The 20,608-nt window shown below is 45.7% G+C and overlaps 1 long non-coding RNA gene across 1 annotated transcript; it reads left to right on the top strand.

The window, feature by feature from the left end:
• Window positions 1-14,107: 14,107 nt before the first annotated feature.
• On the top strand, window positions 14,108-16,624 carry LOC143272157 (uncharacterized). Its single transcript, XR_013049595.1, has 2 exons — window positions 14,108-14,304; window positions 15,797-16,624. It is a non-coding gene; the product is annotated as an uncharacterized LOC143272157 (long non-coding RNA).
• Window positions 16,625-20,608: the final 3,984 nt, after the last annotated feature.

The following is a 20,608-nucleotide window of genomic DNA, read 5'->3' as shown; positions in this document are numbered from 1 at the left end:
GTAGCAGCGTTTCAGAAACATCACAAACACTCAGAAGCATCGTTTATTTCTGGCACCTTCAAAGTGCCCACACTTGGTAAAATCTCACCATGCTCACCTAGAATCAGCATCAGATCTGAGCCGGGTTGCCTTTTCCTGAAGCCCGGGGGGATGCTGTTGCTCATGGGAACTGTAATATGTCAGAGAAAATGCTTGCTTCCTAAAAAGAAATAGACTTGTTGGGATAGCGGTGTGCTATGGGAGGCGAAGGCAGGAGGACTACCATGAGTTTGAGACCAGCCTGGCTACATGGTGAGTTCCACACCAGCTGCAGTATCGAGAGCAACTGGTTTAAAGACTGGGAGCCACATGTTCTTGCCTTTACTGCCAAGAAAATTCTTTCAGGCTGCTATGGAGAGAAGGCATTGTAAAAGGCAGGAGTGGAGACAGGAAGAGCTAGGAGGTAAAGAAACGCTGTTGGCTGTGGTACAGCGGTGGAAGAGAGACCAAGATGAAGGAGGAAGTCTACCTTAGGAGCCCCTCCCTCCCTAGGCTCCTCCACTGGAGAAGACGAGGGGCTCAGGAAAGCAATGCTTGAGGGACAGAGGGTAGAGCTGGATTTGAGGAAGAGGGCTGATGGGGACAGCATTAGGGTAAGGAGAAAGGAAGTCAGTCAGTGGACACGTGGCTTCGGCTAAGTGAAGGCCCTTCAACAAGGAGGAGGCTACATGTCACGTAGCTCTGGATTCCGAGAAGCCAGATGGGTACATAGGAGGCACTAGGTGACCCAGTGAGGGGGGAGAAAGCAGGTACTCAGTCTACCAATGATATCAGTCTACCAAATGATAGCCCCATCGCTAACCATTCACTCAGCTAACCAACAGCGACGGGCTGATCAAAGCCCTCATGGTTATTCAATCCGCTAGCAGTTATTAATCACCTACCCGTGAGAGCCTGTGCTCTCCACACTGGTGAACAGAATAAGTCCCAGTGCCTGACCTTGAGGAGCTGACGTTTTGGTGGCAGACTCAGATGAGGGAGCACCCACTGACAGTGCAGTGTGAGGAGGGGGTGGGCAGCAGCTTGTGGAGAAAGTCCCAAGGCAGCCTCCAGTAGTTTCAGGATGCTACTGAGGCGTCAGCCTCCAGAAGAGGCTGAAAGAGCATGCGACATGGGAACAGCACTCGGAAGGATATGGAGACTTGACTGAAGGTGACTTTTTTTTTGGGGGGGGGGCAAGTACAAGAAGCTACAGCATTGAATTAAAGTTGTGTTTGGAGAAGCGGGGATAGCCAGTCCGTGAAGGACTTTGCATTTCGTGCCCTGTATGTTCACGGCACCAGTTTGCTGTTGGGATTTTAAAAAAAAGATTTATTTAAAAATCTGAGTCCCCTCCATGTGTGTACATGGGTAGTGTGAAGCTAGTTCTGTTTTTCGGGTGACTAGCCATAGACCCTGGGAGTGGTGCCTTGTAGTTATACTAACTACATGTTTAGTATATAGCGTATATTGCTGAAATTATGGGCACACAATTCTTAGGTGGGGCTGGGGGAAGCTTTCCTATGCACTGTAAGATGCTTGGCAGCATCACTGTGTCCACGTACCCTGGACCCCAACACCAAATTATGATAACCAGAATAGCTCTGGATGTTTCTGATGTTCACCGGAGAGCGAATATCTGTGCAGAACTCGTTCCTCTTTGCTTTGTCTCAGCTATAATAATGGCAATGACATTAGCACACACAACCAGAAGAATGGACATTTTCAGATATTTTACTACGGATGATACAATGTGGAGGTTTCTGGTTGCTTCCCACCAGGCAGCAGGCTACCTTACAGCATGAGCAGGGCCAGAAAGGAGGTGACGGATGGGTCTTGGGAGCACAGTCATCGGGTAGGATGTATATAGGCACGTCAGTGCTCAAGAGAGGTCATTTGAGTTCCTGTCCGCTCTCTGATGCCCAAGCCTCCGTCCCTCCCAAGGCCTCAGAGAGTTGATCACATTTGTTTGAGCTCCTACAGGCTGAGGAGGCCACAGCTCGAATGAATGCTATCCCTCGAGTCAGCAGCCCAGATCAAGACAAGGGCACTCTTGTTTCCAGCTCCACCGTGCAGCTCAGGGGATCTGGGAGGCAGGCCTTTCTCTGTCACTGCTTGTGTGGGGAGGCTAAAGAAAAGCCCAAGAAGATCCCCTGAGCTCCATGCTCAGAATGTGTGGTACAGTTAGACCCCTTATGGCCACAGGGCCAGGGAGTGAGGAGATGGCTGCCTAGGTCCTGGCTTTGGTAGACTGACTGACAGAAAGTCAGGACAGGCAGTAAACCATCACAGGCCGGTGACTAGGGAACTTACTTACCATCAGGGGAAGCAAAGCATGCAGGAGACATACTCTCCGGAGGGCAGCACAGAGTGATGACAGGAGATGGCAATGGTTAACTCGAAGCAGGCCCAGAGGGCCCCTTCCTCGCTGAGGTGACCCAGGAGGGGGCACTTTAACATCAACCTGACCTTTGACCCCAAACTAAGCTAAACTTCTAGTAGACATTTTTAGACTGTCGAGGCAGTGTTTCCGGGATTTCTGTACCCTCCCTATTCTGTGGGCGTGCAATTGCCTTAGGATAAAACTGAGACGGTGTCGTCTGTCACCGTGGCCGAGCTATCTGTCCTTTTTGGAAACAGGAAGAGTCAACGACCCACTGGACTACTTGTCTCCAGAGCGTCTCACTCTGGTTTCCAGATTGGAAAGGTCTGGAGAGGTCTAGGAAAACAGTAAGGCACTGAGCTGCTCCCCGGGGCTTTCCAGGGCTAGGGTCAGAAGAGGGTTACACATATGACCCAGACTGGCTAGCCAGGACGCCTGAGCGATTTGTTGAAGTGTTTAAGAAATCCCTGACCCAGCAAATATGTATCCAAGAGGGCTCTGTTTAAGACAGTGGCTGGCATCGGGATAGAGAGGAGGCTAGAAGAGAAAAAGAATCTACCAACAGCAAAGCTATGGTACCGTCGCCAGGGGCCTGTTGGTCCAACCCCTTACATGAGCAGAATGGTTCTTCTCCACTGTAAGCCATTCACAGAAAACCAGATGCACATCACTCTCCAGAAGGAGGACTATCCACTTCAATAACTGTTCCCACGAAACAGTTGGATTTCCTTAACGGATATCCCAACTTAGTGGGTGACCGCATAGGCACACCCTTGAGCTCAGGTAAAAGACGAGGGAACTGGGTGCTTGATTAGAATACTGGTCATTGTTTCTAAGGGGCATTGTTGACCACAGATGTCCTTGTTAGGTGGTGGTGGCACCTCACTTTGTGCTGGGATAGAGTGTAGCCTGTGGCTTCTGGCTTCTCTGTATGACGATGGAGGTGACCGCGAAATCCACCATCCATTGAATCCTTGCACTGTGGGTCTCTGGACCCAGGAATCCGTGAAAAGTTGCTTGTTTAACCCTTTCAACAAAGAATGCTCTTCTGGGCCTCCTCCTGCTGATGCCCCCTTCCTCTTCCTCCTTTAAAAATGATTTTATTGATTAAGACAAAATGGCTTAATGAATAATTTTCTCAAGGTCAAATAGGCAGTTAGTGCCAGAGACAGATATGAACTCAAGTTTGGCTGAACCAAGTTTTTGCTTAGAAGCATTGAAATCAGTCTCCAAGGAGTTGATGACTTGCTCCCGGTACCCAGCCACGGCAGTGAAAGCCCTGAACCCAGCCTCTTGCTCCAGGCCCTTCCCACTGCCAGGACTTTGCTAGCTGAGGCTCTCCAACCATCAGATGGAGTGGTTTCCAACTCTTCGCGTCCCACTCCTCTGGGCTTGCACTCCTCTGCCCTTCCTTGCTCTCTTCACTAATGAGCTCTCTGAGCCAGTGCGGCCTCCGGTGCCAGACATTAGGGCCGCAGTGGGAGTCAGCGGGGCACGCAGGCGTCTCCGCTTGTTTTGGGAAAGTACCAATTCTGGACCACCCAAACTGCCCCTTCACTGGAGCTCACTAGGGAAGCCTGACAAGGAGTTGGCAGCCTTTCCTGCCCTCCTGGTAACCCCCTTGGGTCAACCACTAAAGCACCGCAAGTCTCTGAGAGCAAGAGTCGATCCCTTCTGGGACTCGTGACACGGCCCTCAGCTGGAGCCGTCCAGGTTCTCCCACGCCGAGGGGAGACAGCGGCTGCCCGTCCTCTTTCCCACAGGGCTGCCTGTGCCTTTACGCGCAGTCCAGGTTGCCTTAGCCCCAGCCTGTATGGGTCTGCCCTATTATCCTCAGCCGAGCCAGGAATCTCACTTTCAGCAGGCCGGCTCTGGGGTCTGGAGAACGCCTGCTGTGGGCCGGTCCTGTGGGGATGGCAGGGTCCCTGGCCTCTGTGCCATCCATGCTAGTGCCCTTCAGCCATTCGATTGTGACAACCCGACTGCCAGATGTGCTAAATGAAGCTGGAGGAGGAAGGAACAGCAGGCACCACCTCTGGCTGAGAACCTTGTCCTCCATTCTGAATACATTTAAAAACTATCGTTTTAAATAAAATTTCAAGCAATGATAAAATTAAAATAATGGGTAATAAATCACATCTACCATGCTTTTCCAATAATTATGAATATTCTGGTAATCTTTCATCTGTCTTCTCTCATGATGTCATCTGCTGTTTCTTTTATATTTACCATTGTCTAAGGTTTGAAACCAAATCTCAGACACCGTGACATTTCACTCATAAATATTTAAGCACTTAATCTCTGAAAGAGAAGGGCTTAAAATTATCACACTATCATCACATCTGCAAAGGATTCTCTAATATGATCGAGCAGTCAGCCCAAGCTTAGATTTCTGTGATTTTATCACATTATGGACCTTTTAGAAAAACAGGTTTGTTCAAACTGGGTTAAATCAAATCAGGAAATGCATTTCAAATTCTTTTAACCTATATTTTCATGCCGTTTATTCACACCAGTGACACATCTTTTAACTACTGTAAGTGAGAGGTGCTAGGCCATAAACTGAGGCAAAAAAAAAAAAGAGAGCTTCTGAACACTAGTATGAATTTTTTTTTATCCCCGAAGCATGTAAATTAATACTGTGTCCACCCAAGTGGCCTGCACAACTGGCTGCTTGCTGCCTTACTTCTTTGTCCATAAACACCTTCACGTTACTGTTAAGTATTTACACTCTCCAAAGGTAAACCCAGTGCAGCACAGAATACATTAGGATATCCAGGACAGTATACATAAGCTGGTGGAGAAGTGTGGTCATACACTGTGGATTTCTCCGACAGCCTTTCCAACCCAAGGTCATATCCTGGCGACATGGCTTTGCTCGTCCGTCAATCTGCTTTGCTCTCCCGTCAATCCGGGTGTTCAGGTATTTAATGTAATTCGTCAGCTCGTGGTCCACTTCATCAGACACACACCTGTTCTCCAGTGACATAGCCCGACTTTAGATAATGACTCACCTCTTGTGTTTACAAATTTATTCTACAGCCAAAAGGAATAGGATTTATCTTCTTTGGGAAAGTAACCTCGGGGTGGTAGGAAAAACCATATATCTAGTTCAGTGCATTGTTGTTCGTCTGTAGACAACGCAATTTGTTTTCCCCCCTTGAAGTGGTTGCTTTCCTTATGGCATGGGAAATATTCCGAGATATACTGTGCGTGCACTGGCACGCATAGATCCTTGCCCTTGGGTACAAATCTAGTGTCCATGGAAGAAGGTGGCATTTGATTGAAAGCCACAGAGCCTGGTAGTTTTTCAACAGTTTCCAGTTCACAGTTCTGCCTGAAGTAAATGTCGCCAACTGTGGACAATGCGCCTTCCTCGAGAATCTGAGACAAGTTGCTGGTTAATGTCTCTGAAACAGCCTGTTAAGACTGTTGTTACAAATTAGAGCCTGGATCATTCCAAAACCCAAATAGACTCCTTTCATCTTCCAGATGGCCGTCTGATTGGGAGCTGGGCAGGATCAGGTTTCAGGTTGTGACTTAATGATTCAGGACAATATTTACGGTTATTACTTGACAGAGGGCAGTGAGGAAAATTAAAGCACAGCCCCATGCTTCATTTATGACAAAAAACAAATTCATGGCAGGGCTGTAGATTAGAGGTGGCATCTCTGGGCTGTAGGCAAAGTGCAGGTCCAGTCTGAGATGGCCTGTCTTACCCAGTGCAGCCAGGCTGGCAAATCTGGACTTCAGACGCTCAGGCAAAGCATCACCCGTGGGAAGAACCAAGTCAGTCTCTAAGAGTATATCCCAGGAAAGATGCATCAGTGAGAGAGGTTTGAACCCAGAGGGACAACGCAGTTCTCTTTGCTTCTGTGATCACCACACAAGTCAGCTAACACCATTGGGGACCCCCCCTTTTTTTTACATTATTATTAAATGTGGGACTATCAAGAGGAGAAAACAATAATTATGCTTGCCAGCTATGAGCATTTTGTTTAGAACGTGTGTAATTTCTGCATGAGCTCAGCCTCTAAAACGTGCTCTATATGATATCGGATTTATCTCCTATATTGCCCAGAATTATGAGAAATCTGCAATTGAGTGCTCTTGCAAAGGGCAAGAAGCTAAGAGGAGGCCCAGGAAGGGACAAGCCAGCCTTGATGCATCTCATGAACGTGTAGATCAGCTAGGAGAAAAGGCAGGGGAAAGTTTATCTTTTCCCACTACCCCTCGCTGGCTGTGGGAATCAAGAATGTGCTCATATTCCTCTTCAAGGAGAAAGAAAACTAAGCTGCGTGCTATGAGTGTATTTGACCAACTCTGACATTTTTAAAATAAGGTTTTAACTGGTTTTATTACACCAACTGTGTAATTTCAAAATGACTCTGTCATCTGTTATGTCTATTATAAACAAGCACTTTGTTTAACCAAGCCAAGGCTAACGCTCACCGACAGAGAAGCCTGGGGTTTGAGAGAACCAAGTCTTTGATTGTTTAGATAAGGGAGGAGAGCCTTTGGCTAGGAAAAGCAAAAGAAGCATGGCTTTGAAAGAAAAAAAATTAAACGTGTCATGCTATATGACACATATTTTGATGTCATAGTTTGATGTTTTCCTCGGCTGTGTGCAGGAATGGAGTCCGCGTCCCAAAGCCCACCCCGACACGGGTGCCCCCTTAGTCCCAGCTTGCACAGTCTGGCCTTGGACTTTCAGCTTCCAAAGACACAGCACAGTCAGGCACTGAAATGGCATCCAGGGTGCTTAGGAATGGACCAGGCTCAGTTTGGAGTCTGCTTCTTCTCTGTGCATGACCGGAGGGAACTGCCAGTCTCCAAATTCATCTGCAAGGTGGGAATAAGAGTTCCATGGGGTTGTGATAAAGGTGTCGTGACACTATATGCCTGAGACATGGGGGAGTCCTCCATAACTGAAAGCATGCTTCTGATCTCCATAGAGCTAACACACTATGTGGGGCAATCTTGTTCCCTCTATACTTCAGAATACATAGTTGTAGTGGAAGCTATAAACCCTAGGGTTCCCAGATGCCCCGAAACACCCTCCCTCCCCTCTTCCCCCCCCCAAGTGGCTCCGTTCTGTCTGAACCCACCATGCATTTACAGTGGTGTCGTGCTCATTCTTGTGGCTTCTTAACGTTCTCTGTTTTTCTGGAGTCAGAGAGCAGACTGCGAAGTTGAAACTCACCTAATTTAGCTCCTGGGACAAAGCGTCTACTTTTCTGGGAGGTCCTGGGAGGCTTGGAGACTGACTTGGAAAAGACGTTAAAGAAAGCATGAAGCAGTCCCAGCCTCCAGTGCATAGGTGGACTTTTCACTACCTGGGTCTTCCACTGTTGTATAACATTTGAGTATACACACATGGCTCCTCTCCATCACACACACACACACACACACACACACACACAGTCACACACTCACACACAGTCACATACTCACACACACCCTCACACATCTTCACACACTCACTCTCACACATATACATACTCATACACTCTCATATGCTCTCTCACACACTCATGCACACAGACACACCTCTAACGTTTCAACGTCTCTGAAGGTGCATCAGTTCCAGGTTGTCTAGCATTTGAAGAAGGTAATCAACAGTTGCTGAGTCATCTGAGAAGCAGGCACAGCTTCTGGACATGTCAGCGAACAAACATGTCATCAATCGCCTCTCCTTCCATTTTACAGACATATTCTATTGAGCCAAAAAGCAATACAGATAAGATTTCCGTATTGGATGATGAATTTCATCCCGAATCAATGACTATTGCATTCCTTTCCCCCGTGGGCCTCAGTCGTCCTTGTGAAGTGGACAGGCAGAGACGTGTCTGAGGGACTCACTTGCACTCTGGGAAAGATTCCTTAGAGCAGAAAGACAGGCTATTTGGTGCTTTTTCCGCAGCACAGGGTGAAAGGATCTGTTTAAGACAAACCGTCTTAAGCTGCAACCAAGCTGGGTATCTAACCCTGTGGATTTTCATGGCTGCCTCTGGGGGAACAAGGCCCAGACCCACATGGAAGCGGTACAGACATTTGGGGAGAGGAGGGTGCAGGCGAAGTGGAGGCCAGTTGGCCAATTAGGGCAGCAGAGAAACAGATGACGCCTGACGGGCTGGAGAAGGCGGCGGGGTTTCAAATGCACACTGCACTCTGTCTTCTCCAGAGGTCAGCTTTAATCAAGTTCCCATGTAAATATTACCAATATAAACCAAGTAATGGAGGTTAAACGCTGCTCTTGAGGTCACTGACTCTTGGTCAAGCTGGAAGATTTCACATGAAATGGACCAGTTGTAATGTACCTGGAGGGCCTCATGCCCAGCCATGAAACCTGAGCCCCCTGCCTCCTCTGGCTGTCAGATGGAGTGCAGAGCGATAGGGAGGGTGGGGGGGGGAGGGAGGGGGAGGGGGAGGGGGGCAGGGTAAAAACCAGATGCACAGGGGCCCTGAGGATTTTCTGAATACATAGAGCTTTCGACTCTCTGTGACTGAGAGGGAAGGGGGAGTCACGTGCGTGTGTGATGTATACAGGCCAGCACTTCCTGTTCGCTGATGTCATTATGGAGGGACACCTGGCAGTCCTAAGAGGCTTCCCCTCTCCCTCTTGGCTCTAAGTGTCTTGGATGTATCCTTGACTACCTTGCAGAAGAAGTGCTGTAAGATCTTGCTGTAGAGACACAGGGCCTGTGTCCAGTTACAGGCGCGCCTGGCCTGGAGGGCCAAGTCCACGTGACCCTGAAAGTCCTGGCATTTTTGAGCTGGCTCTTCTTTCTTACCGTCCCTTTGGTCTTGTTTGACCATACGGAGTCACGTGTCTGCCCTGTCCTTTGACTCTGTGTCTTCTTGTGTCCGCTACCTAGTTTCGCTTCCCTCGTCTCTCTCGTCTCTGCTGCTTAAACTGTAGTCTGAATTTCTCTGTTGCTTAGTATTTGTGTTCTACTAAAACAATAGCAGCAACCATTGGCATATGTAAATGTAAGTGGACAGGCAGACCGAGTGCATTTCTTTGGTGGTCTAGTGTGGAAGATGAAACCATTGCTTACATTTCTTTTGTGCTTTGGATCATTATGCATCATTGCATTTAATTTCATAGCAATCCTATGAGGATACTCTATTCTTAATTTATAGGTGAGGAGTAGAAAGGTCAGGTAATTTGCCTAAGGCTGCAGGGTTGTAGGACAGGGCTTGAATTCAGATCCGAGTCTGTACTTTCAAGCACACAATGGAAATCGTCTCTTTAACTGGCGTCCTTAAGCTGGGATCTTCTCAGAACACACAGGTTTGACCTCATTTGTTTCTCCCTGGCTTCTAGGTAAATGCAGCTTGCCACCTAAACGTCAGTTGCTTCTTTTGAAAATGGTCTTCCAAACAGCTATGGAAAGATCCGCACATATTTTAACCCTAGAGCTAAACCCATGTGCATAACACACATACACCATGGAGAACGGGGATGCTGCTGGGCTAGCTCCTTAGCGTATCCAGAGAAAGTTCCAGCAGCTACTGTCACGAGGTTCTGGGAGCTTCGCTGTTGCCCCAGCCACTGCCTTGCTTGCCCCTGAACTGCATGATGGGAAAGCCTGAGACCCATCCTTCAATGTGGCTTTGATGCCTCCTCTGCTTCCACACAAAGTGGCTCAAGGATCCAAGGCTCTGATGCTTCTGAAATGCTCTGCTTGTCATCTTTATGGAAGAACAGACCACGAAACCCAGAGAGATGCAAGCCGAACAACCAAACTATGTTATCTTTTTCAAAACAAAAAGACTTAGGAGGATGAAACCGTGACGTTGAAGTACAAAGGCATGAGTCTAAATAAGCAGTCTTCATCCATTTCCACTAGCGTGGGATTGTGGACATAAGACGTGCTCTCTGTTAAGGAGAGAAGCTGATAATGTCTCCAGGAAGCTCCAAACCCTATAGCTTCTGACCTTCTGCCGTTGTCTCTAAGGTTAAATTTTGCACAGTGTTTGCATGCCTAAATAACAGAATACCAGAAGTGAGAGCTCCTCGTGGCTCATATATCCTGCATTCAACAGGGATTAAAGATGAATAGTCACATGTGCAATGTCCAGGAGATATAGATCTAAATGCATCCTGGTGAGATATTTGGGGAAATTGTTGGAAGGATGCTCTAGTTAAGAACTAAAGGGAGACCATTGACCCAGAGGAAAATGAACCAAGGGATAATTGAGCATGGACTGAAATAACCTTCTTGGGCTGGTGAGGTGGCTCAGTGGGTTAGTGATCGCCACTGGGCCTGACAACTTGATTTAGATCCCCAGGACCCACACAGTAGAGGGACAGAACCAACACCTGCGAGCTATTGCCTGCCCTCAACATAAAAGCCATGCGTATGCAGCATGTATACCTGTGCATGTGCACATGCACACACAATACATAAGCAAATGTAAAAACAAAAGAACCTCCTCTGTAGAAGGTCTGGGACAGTTGCTTTTTCTCTTTCTCAGACCACAACTGAATAATAAAAGAAAACAGCTAGACCAGGCTTGGTGGCTCATCAGGGAGGCAGAAACAGGACAACTCGATGAGTTTAAGGCTAGCCTGGGCTACAGATTGAGGCTCTGTTTCACAAAACACAAAACAAAAACAGAAAACCAAAAACAGCTCAGAGGAGCAGTATAAGGGGTTGAGATAAAAAACAAACAAACAAACAAAAACCGACAAGCCTTCCTGCAGAAGACAGATTTATGTAAACTCCTCGGTTCTGGTTCAAATTACAGTCAAAGATGAGAGATGACAACATGGATCTTTTCAGGAGAAGAGATGGAAGAGATACGGTCCCCATCCCTGCTAAGGACACCAGAATTCCACATAGTTGTTCTTTTTTTTTTATTTTTGTTTTTTTGTTTTGTTTTGTTTTTGAGACAGGGTTTCTCTGTGTAGATTTGCATTTTTCCTGGAACTCACTCTGTAGCCCAGGCTGGCCTCAAACTCACAGAGATCCGCCTGCCTCTGCCTCCCGAGTGCTGGGATTAAAGGAGTCTGCCACCACTGCCCGGCCACGTATTTGTTCTTAATTATTAGCTTGTGTGACCTTGGTTAAGTCACATCACTGCTCTGGACTCCTCTGTAAAAATGGGTACATTGAACTGGAAAATACCTAAGGTTATCAAATGTCCTGTAATAATTATTACTATCACATATATCATTCTCAAGGAGCCTGGGTTTGGAGCACACATTATATGGTCACCTGACTGACAGCAGTTAACCGGAACAGCTTGCCTTGAGATCTGCTAGTGTTGCTTTCTATAGTACTGTAGGAACAGGAATAGCCCAACGACTAGCTCCCTTTCATCATGAAAACAACAGCAATTGCCCTCATTTCTTGAGTAGATTACACATTGGGTCTTCTTGCCGGGTGCTTTCAAAGCGTTAGCGGATGTGATTTGCGAGAGCATTCTCAAGTCAAATGATGCTTGAGACATCTTCTCTTGTACATCAGGGAGTGCTGAAGACTCCAGAGGAGAAAGAAATGTGGTCCACTAAGATCAGAACCTAGGTCTCCTGCTCTGGAGGTCACTCTTCAGCTTCCCGCTATGCTGTGGTTAGGATAAGACATTATATCAACAGTCAGAGTACCAGCCCACCAAGAACATGGTCTGGTTTTAGCAGCCTGTCTTCTTGGCTGAGGAAACATTCTTCCTGTAAGTTCTAAACCATGCAACACTGTTACATTCAAATGAAATATCTTCCAAACTTGAGATGATTTCCCATAAGCAACTTTTTTTTTTCTGCCTTCCTACTAAGACCCCTAGACCTCTGGGTTATTCTGTGTGTCTGGCACTCTAAAGATTAATACAATACTATACAAGGCCTACCTAGAGATTATTGGGAAATTATGATGCTGACTAAAGCACGATGGTCCTGTTACCCAGCACAGCAGCTGGCTCAGGGATAAAAGCAGTCCAGTGCTCTGAGCTCATGCTCAAAGCAAAGAAGGGTTGGGACGAAATGAATGAGTTGAATGCAAGGCTTAAACAACCAAACAGGATTGCAAACAAGACCAGAAAGGAGGCATCTGGGATCTGGTTCTGCTTCTGATGACTTTCAGGATGAGGCTTGATGCCTCTTAGATTTTCAAAGAAATGTAAACCAGCGACAAAAGAACAGCAGCTGGGCACAGTAAGGGCACCAGTTGCAGCAGATTGCAAGTAAGCATTGGAAGTGAATTGGTGGTGTGATCACACATTGTGGAAAAGCACCTTTCACTTTTTGTTTCTTCTTAAACATTTTCCTCCTCTTCCTCCTCCTCCTCCTCATTCTCATCATCATCGGGTTTCATCCTCAGCCATGCATGTCCTGGTGGGTATTAGCTGAAAACATTGCCCCCTTTTTTTTTCTGGGACAAGCTCACAAGTAATATGGCAAGCTGGGGCAAAGCCACGTTACCTTTGGATTCTTGTTTGCATTTATTTTCGTTTTTGTGTAAGTTAGAAAAGACAGGAGAACCATATTCAGAAGACTATGTTCGCATAAGATGAGGAGAGCAGAAGGCTCCTGGGGTGCTGTGAGGACAAATGATTCCTGTGTCTTCACGCAGGATAAAGATGAAGATCTTTACCACCTTTTTCTGGTTTATCCTGATGCTATTTAGCAGTTGCTGAAATGGTTGGGCTCTGAGATATCACTATCCAAGGCTAGTATAGATCTAAAAACAGTGTTTTTGTATGGGATGAACCTCCATGTTAGACACTGTACGTCTTCTGTGTTAGGAATGCCTCTCCCACACTCACAGCCTAGTCCCTGCCACAACCAGGTATACTGTTATGGGGATCAAAGCTAAGACTCTCCAGAAGCTGGGGGGCCGGCACAGCTTCTAGAACTGAAAGTTAGTGCACCCTTCAGGTAAGTCAAATCCTACTCCCTGGTCCGTTGGGGGGCAGGGGTCCTTTCTCTTGCTTCCTGGATGCCGTCCTTTCTGCCTCCCAGTAAATCACTTGGAACTTGCAGAACGCAGAGGGATGGATCACACCCAGGTGTCCTGAGTCATTAAGCACACCGGCTCCTCTAGGGACCGAAGTAGATTCTCTGAGCTTTGACAGCGGTGAAATGTGACAAGAAAGTAAATATTCTTGTGCCCCACTTAACCAGAGGTCAGAAGTCCCTCAACCTCAACCTTCTGGAATTCAGCTTGAGGAGCAGGAAGGAAGCAAAAGAGGCTGGAAGCAGCGGAAACAGCAGTCAGAAAGCGATGCACTCTAACCATGCCTAATTGACTCTTAATTAGCGCACACTCCTAATGAGCCCACTTATTTAGTCACTTGGGCCCCAGTGAATTAAAAGCAGAAAATTGAGGGGGATAAGGGAAGAGGAAAGAGAGATTAGTGGTAATCACACCAGAGCCAGTAGGAAATGAAGACAAACAGCTTGACATCAAAGGAAGAGATAAAAAGCAAGCCTTCAGAAAGGGGTCCCAGAATTAGCAAGGCCAGCAATCCACAACATCTGTAATGGGTCAATCGGCACCGCACATCTGGAAAGCCCGAGGGCATCATCATCGTGGTGAATACGCAGTCCCTGCTCTAAAAGCCCAGACAATGTGTGTGAAGGAGTTGAAACATGGCCAAGTCCCAACCTTCCAAGTTCCATGGCTCTTCAACCACCGGGTGATTTACTTTGGAAGTTTGTTGAAAACAACTCGAATTCTCACAAGTCCCCACTCACTGCAACGCTGACTCAGAATCATACTTTCTAGAGCTGCTAACCCCTTGACCATGCTGGGAGTCCTAACTTAGGTAATCACTCATTCTACTGGGCCTTGACTCATTTGAAAATCAGACATTCCAGCTGGGTGCCTCTCAGTTTTCCAAGCATCTCCCAGTCTGCTAACACTCTGCTCTAATTTTTGGTGAATTTTGGCAGCCAGGTAGGTGCTGCTTCATCTTCTGTTTCAGGAGGGGTATCTGTCTGGTCACCGTCATGGTAAAGAAAAGATCTGGCAGAGCCAGTTCCGCCAGATCTCTACTTTCTCTTAGTTGTCCAGTCTATCAGAAATAATGAGGACAGCCCCTGTTGACGGGCATTTTTATTTGTTTATACATCTGCTAATAAAAATTATATTGTTTCTATCACAAAAACAAAAGATGCAGATTATCTAATTTTGTCTTTTTTTTGAAAAAAAAAATGATTTCACTTTTAAGAACACTGGATAAAATTTAGGATACATTCCATTCCATATATTCTAGACATTAGCTATCTGAAAGATGAATTTCACTTAATTGTTATAAGAGTCTTAAGGCTCAATACAATGCCTGGCTCAAGGTTCAGGACTGTTTTTAGATGAATGGATTAATGTATGTATGTATGTATGTATGTCTTAGGATTTGAAATAGCTAAATTTTGGGTTTTCAGGAGGGTTTATCTATATAGAATCTCTCTTTCTTCCATAGTAATCATCAATTACAGTGCACATGACTGTGGGAAACATGGGGTGAAGCAGAGAAATAGTATTCATATTTGTAGAAACCACCTGTTAAGATTCAGGGAGTGTGTTCAATATTTATGAAACCCAGAACCTCCTGGGTAAGAGAATGACTCACAGTTCGTGAAAAGGTAAAACCATGTGCCATCCTGTAACAGGTATGTATTAAATACCATATGTGTTCTGGAAGGGTTTTGTGTGAATGTGTGTGTGTGCACACGTGTGTGCATGTGTAAAACATTCTTTAGGAATCAGTAGACATTTTCTTTTCCAAGGATATGCTTTGTCTGATGCAATTAACTCAGCTGTCTGCTTTCTTTGTCTTTTCTATCTGTAGGAAAGAAATGCTTTTAAAATTAATATATGCTAAGTCTTTCTTTACAAAAAATGCTTAAAATTATGCTGGCTACACAAAATATAATCTGTGGCTCAGGACCTATGAATAGTCACCTTTCAACGTGACAGACAGAGAATTCCTTTAGTTTTCTCTTTGCCAAAATTCCCAGACCTATATTACTAGGATCTGCACAGTGGCTATTGACATGCCATGTTCATTAGGGATCTCAGTAGTAATTTTGAGGGAACAACAACAACAAAAAAATACCTGTCTGGAAAAGGACAAGGTATAGGGGACAAATTCTTCACTTATCCCATCCGTTCACAGATTTGCTGGTCTTGGGACCTCTTCATATTCTTAATAATTAGTGATGAACTCTAGCTTATCTGGGCTATGCTTATAAACGTTAATCATATTACACATAAAATGTTCTAGATACAAGAATACCAATTAGTCATAAAGATGATGAAATTGTCCCGACTTGTCTCCAGAAAACCACACATAAATGAGGAGAGAATAGCATTTGAGCATTGTTATGAAGGCATTTTTTAAAACACAAATTCTGGAAGGGTCTCAGAGGCTCCTGTGGTCCCTACACAGCACTGTGGACCACTGATGTCACTCATCCCAGAGACAAAAACACTCATCCACACCAGGTCACAGAGGAGTCAACCAAGACAGAGCATTGACACCTGGCTGGAGGAGACTGAAGAATTTCATGCAGATTGCGTCTGCCTGGATGACAACTGCCATTTCCAATGCAGCAAGCGTGGACTGTGGAGAGCCAACGAAGAGGACACGCTATTTGGAGAGTGGCCTTTTCACCTCTGAAATACTTGAAAGTGGTGACCTTCTCTTTCTGACATGACCCTTGACACAGTGACCAGTGTTCCATGTTTCAGTGCCTTCTTTGTGGCGGCAGTCTCTGGAAGTCATTAGCTTCTGGGTATGGTGGAGAATTTGGAGCCCAGTTGCTTCAAAGCTCAGTCCTCACGTCTCCCTGCCTGTGTTCTTTATCCTGGGTCAGACACGGCACAAAACGGGCACTGCCTGAGAAAATGCTTGACTTTCTGTTATTGAAATTTGAAATCAGTTAACTTTATAAATACTCATTGAGTAAATGAAAACTGCACCCTGATGTTGACCGTGATTAGCTATAGCTCAAGAGAGCAGATCTTAGGACAGAGTGGAAATCCATCCCTCTTTCCAGTAGAGAGGGGTACTGTGTGGACTCACTCCTAAAGAGAGATTGGTGGAATGGCCAGGGGCAGAGCTAGCTATCTGGGAGTATGAAAGGTAGGATGCCGTCTTCCAAAAGCATAAAAGAATACATTTACATTTTACGCATGTCTCGGTAACTTGTTAGTGTTTTCTAAATTTCTGATCCCTTAAGTAAAGAAAAATTAAATTTAAAATTATTAACCCAAACATTTCTCTTCATTTTTACATGGTACAAAGCCGGTTTTAAATGTACATATAAGAACATGTAGGTGGAACTCCTAACATTATATGGATTGATTTTGTTTTCTCATCTCTTTTCCTTCCTTCCTTCCTTCCTTCCTTCCTTCCTTCCTTCCTCCCTCCCTCCCTCCCTCCCTCCCTCCCTCCCTTCCTCCCTCCCTCCCTCCCTCCATCCCTCCCTTGCTTCTATTCCTTCCTCTCTTTCTTCCCTCTTCCTTCCCTTCATTTCTTCTTTCCACATTCCTTCTGGTTTTTTTTTTTTTTTGCTTGATTTGTTTTTTGAAACAGCATTTTACTATATATCCAAGGTTAGCCTTGAACTCATTAACCTCTGTTTCAGCCTAGTAAGTACTAGAGTTACACCATGCCCTTGCCTATAATAGGTTTTCACAGCTCATACCGGTCTAAGGATAAAGCCAGGAACATCACCGTCTCCCATCAGACTGCCTACAAGAGTCTTAAAAAGGGATTCAAGAAGAGGTGTCAGCAGAAGTAAGAATTTGTTGACTTACATGCCATTGATTTTAAGGCTGGTCTTAGGAGACCCATTTACAGATAAGAACATGGAGAACCAGAGAGATAAGGAACTCACCCAGGCCCACAGAGCTAATTATAGCTTGGAATGTCTTTTACCTTTTAGGTATTTTTTATGGGCCCAACCTGAAGAAACATCCTATATGGCCAAGTCTATATTGTTGATAATGGTGCTCCAAGGAACTGCAGGCCCAGCACAGGGCTGTGGGGACGAGCAGTTTCTTGGGCCAGAGGCTGGAAGTAAATGCACAGGAAGACTGAAGGCTACTGACCTTGACCGAGGTGATCGCCAGCATCTTGTATGAGGAAGGCTAGAGGGAGCTCTGAGGTGAAGAGCGACTACTGTGTTTGAACCTAGATAGACACAGCCTCTAGCCCTGGAAAGGACATTCTGGTTTCAGCTCCCTTTATCACCCACAGCAAGTTCAAGGGCACAGAAATAACCTTAGCATGATCTCTTTGGTGTTTATAATATCCCTAAAAGGTAACCAGGCACTCATCTCCCATTGCTCTCTCTGCAGTTCTGAGTTTCTGGGACAAGCCTGCTGGAGAGAAAATCTGTCCCACTTCAAATCCCCACACTGGCTCTGACCCATGCCACACACCAGGCAGCGTCCCACCTTCTATCCATTTCTTATTTTCCTCTTTTGGTTAAACTACACACCCAGTGCTGGGAGCTTCCGTTTTTTTTTCTTATCTTGAACATCCTGTCCTGTTCCAGGCCACAGCCAGCCACCCAGGAAGGAAGCATGTTGTTCCTGGTCAGCCATATGGCCACACTGCTGAAAAGCTCTCTCTGTAAGTCATATTATCTGGACCGCATTAAAAAAGATCTATTAGAGCTTGAGACTCACAGTGTGCTTGGTTTCATCCTTATCTCTGGTCTGTTTGCCTCATAATAAATGTGAAAAGAAAAACGGCAGAGGCAGGAGAGGGCATGTGAGGACATCAGCGGGGCTGGTGACCGAACGGAGGCCTCTTTTCTTGTTCATATCGAGTTTTTCTAAACTCAGTTATAATGTAACAGCTCTGTATGTCCGGCCCCACTCTAGTTGGTACCCAGTTGGGAATCTAAATTTGTCAGTCCTTTACTGTAATCAATTTGTTATTCAAAATAGTGTCACATGCTTATCACTTTTAATATTACTTGAAGCATTTTTATTCTCTTTTTTAACTTCAATAACATTAATTATTTTGACATTTATATGCAGACATAAAAAAGCTGTTGCTGTAAATGTGTCTTCAGCAGAGAAAGAAAAGAAACTCACCCAGTGCGTTCTAGAGCCTGTGTTCATATTTTCCTGAGGTTTCTTATTCCTCCGGATCTGTGTTTTAAAGCAGCCTTTTCCTCTGGTTTACACCGAGGGCATTGAGAAGTTCTAAGGAAATGGTAAGACACACGTAAAGAAGTCTGTAGGATGCTGGGTTTCTTCCACCTAAGAAACATTGGCTGTGAATGTGTGGCTGCTGTGGCCTGGTTAATGAGGTCTCATTGTCAAGAAGAATTCACTTGTCAGTGGCATGGGAAGAAGTATACTCTTCCTTGATATCCTAAGAAGTTTAAAAAGACACTTCCAATTCTCGACAATTGGAATCTTTGATTGTGTGTGTGTGCGTGTGCATGTGCGTGTGCGGGTGTGGTGTGTGTGTGTGTGTGTGACTCCATCTCTAACCACTGCTTTGACTGTTTAGTTCTACACGCTCCTGAGCCTCAGGATGAGTTTGGTTCTCTAAAGACACACAGCACTTCAGCCTGCAAGTCATTTTCTTCCTCTCCTTGTCATCTACTTTGCTTTGTGACCCATTGTGTCTGAACCTTCTTGATCTCTGTTGCCAGTCTCTGAGAGCTCAGAAGGTGATGAAGGTGTAGCCTGGGATTTTCTCTGTGCCCTCACCCCAGCTCCTTAGAACTTTACCAGGACCTCATGATCAGATTCTGTTAATGTTCCCATTTTATGGGGGGAGGGGGACGGGGAATTGGCCATAAGGAAGTGAAGCGACTTATCCAAGGAAGCACAACATGTATAAGGAGGAACAAGACTACAAAGCAGTTGCTTATAGTCAAACCTTATATTCCTTGCTTTGCCCTTCCACCCCTAAAAAGGAAGAACTATAGTATCTGGGGACAGGTTGACTTGAAGAGAGCATGAAGTGGGGCTTCTGGGTTAGAAAGGACATGTCTTAGTCTGAGCATCCATGTCCCACTGTGGGAAAGTCTCGGGACTGAACACTTCCATTCCCTTCCACATGTATACCATACTTCTGTCATATTAAAAGAGCAAATAACAGATAAACAACCGTGAAGATGAGGTGCAGCCTTACAGTCAACAACTGGCTGAACATCTGCCTGGCACTCAGCAGGTAGGAATCTGTTGCTGCCAGCACCTCTAACTTATGCTCAGGGGTGGGAAGGGCGTCCCGGAGTCAGTCAGACTGTCTGGGCTGGAGGCTAGAGGCTGCCACAGAGTGACTGTAGGGAAGTCACACGGTGTCTGCCATGTTTCAATCTACTCATCTATAAAACAGGGATAGTTTGGTCCTTTGATGAATTGAGCTAACTCATACAAGGATTTGGGCGTGAAGAGAGGTTCTTGGTGCCATGGAAGGTTTGGTAATTAGGTGTGCCTGTTGGTGCAGGCTGGGTAAGTAGCACCATTGTCAGCTGGCAGCTATGATCTTTTTTCCTAAACAAAGTGTAGACATCTAAAAGCCTTTTTTGTTAGCAGGCTCAGGTATATTCCTTCTCCCTGTAAAAAGCTCTTTCCAAACAAATCGTATGACCAGATGTGTTAGCCAACAGACACTAATAAATCCATGAGCTTTCCTTGGCTTGGAAGGTGTAGACAGTCAGAAGAGCACTTCCTTGTCTTTGGTGTAAATCTAGTGTTCCACAAGTACGACTCTGAAGCAAAAATGAGCAAGCCTCTATTACTCCCCAGAGTTTAGAACAAAGCTGAAATTCCAGGCAGATGCAAAGGAGGAGAGGAAGAAGTTAAAAGTCTTGGATAATACGACAAACACTGCATCTTCCCATTGACCTGGCATATTGTAAATCGATGCTGTCTGAATCTTGGTTGCGTGCTCCACCACACAGAGCTAGCCCCCAGTACTTCCAGAATACTTACTGTGTGAATCCTTCCATGGTGCCCGTCTATGCCGGATAGCCTACCCTTCATCACAAAGGCTCATTCTAACTGTGCCAACAGTCAGCCGGGCTTGCCATGATTCTGTCAAAGCAGACAAATTAAACATGCCAGGTGACATGTGGAAGAAAAAGCTTTCTGATTTATTGTGGAACTTTTTGTGGATAAGCGTTGTTTCTTTTGGCTGGGTATCTACTCTCTCAGTCTTGATCGCATTTCAAGGAACCGCAGCCATTCTCTCAGATACTCTGGGTGCTGAGATGTTTGTGTGCTG

This window comes from Peromyscus maniculatus, chromosome 3, assembly GCF_049852395.1.
Source record: "Peromyscus maniculatus bairdii isolate BWxNUB_F1_BW_parent chromosome 3, HU_Pman_BW_mat_3.1, whole genome shotgun sequence".
Taxonomy (NCBI): Eukaryota; Metazoa; Chordata; class Mammalia; order Rodentia; family Cricetidae; genus Peromyscus; species Peromyscus maniculatus.
The sequence above is the reverse complement of the archived record's forward strand: the minus strand, read 5'-3'. Positions and strand labels throughout refer to the sequence as shown.